This window comes from Chrysochloris asiatica, unplaced genomic scaffold (assembly GCF_000296735.1).
Source record: "Chrysochloris asiatica unplaced genomic scaffold, ChrAsi1.0 scaffold00249, whole genome shotgun sequence".
NCBI classification, from domain to species: Eukaryota; Metazoa; Chordata; class Mammalia; order Afrosoricida; family Chrysochloridae; genus Chrysochloris; species Chrysochloris asiatica.
Genome location: NW_006408767.1, coordinates 215,621 through 216,570, shown reverse-complemented (window position 1 = coordinate 216,570; position 950 = coordinate 215,621).

Here is a 950-nt window from a genome sequence, read left to right as displayed (position 1 = left end):
TGCATCTCTCCTCACTTCATATCAGCTGGATGTTTCACTCTCAGCTCTAGCCCTCTTTGGCTATGTTCTTGTCCATGGGCTCAGGTGTCCCCAGGTCTCACCACACATTGGACCAACAAGCCCTTCCTCTTCTCTCTCGCATCTCCAGGTCAACGGGAGTCAACGCACTATGGTCGAACTCAGCCCATTTCTTCATTGCTGCCTTTCCCCATATTTCACTTACTAGCAGACCAATGTGGTTGCCAGCAAGCTTACATGCCTGTCATGTATTCCCTTTGAGTTTCAGTCTTAGAGGTGGGTTTGTCCTGAAGGAATTTGATTGCTTGCCTTGATGGCTCTGTAAGAGGCCTATTTTACTGGGCAAGGTCTAGAACCCCTTTCAGGTTTTCCAATCAGTTATAGGCTGAAGACGGGCTTACAAGTTTTATGTAATGATGTTTCCTGATGTTCCTTTCTATCCCACTCAAGTGTCTATTTTGCAATAGTAGGCAAGGGAAAACAATATTCATGAGACAGTGAAGCATCTTAGTATTATTTTCCCACTTCAAACTATGCCTTGATCCCTGTATCTCAGAGCTCTGTTGTTCAAAGGTTAAGCATGCATCACTATCTACCTCTGTCCTGCTTAACCCATGCAAACCTATCTCAGTGTTCCCCTATCTACCTAATTCTTCCACGTCCTCACTCTTCTTGTATTGCTCTCCCCAACACCCGAAACATGATGTGTCTGCCACTTACCCTGTGCTCTATTGTCACCTCCCTCCACCTCTCCCTAAACCACCCGCTCCAACTCCACCGTTGTGGTTACCTTATATTCCATTAACTTTTCCCTCCATTTAAGACAGTCTCATTAACAACCTGCGATACGATACGCAGATGATACAACCTTGCTTGCTGAAAGTGAAGAGGATTTGAAACATTTATTGATGAAGATCAAGGAACACATCTCA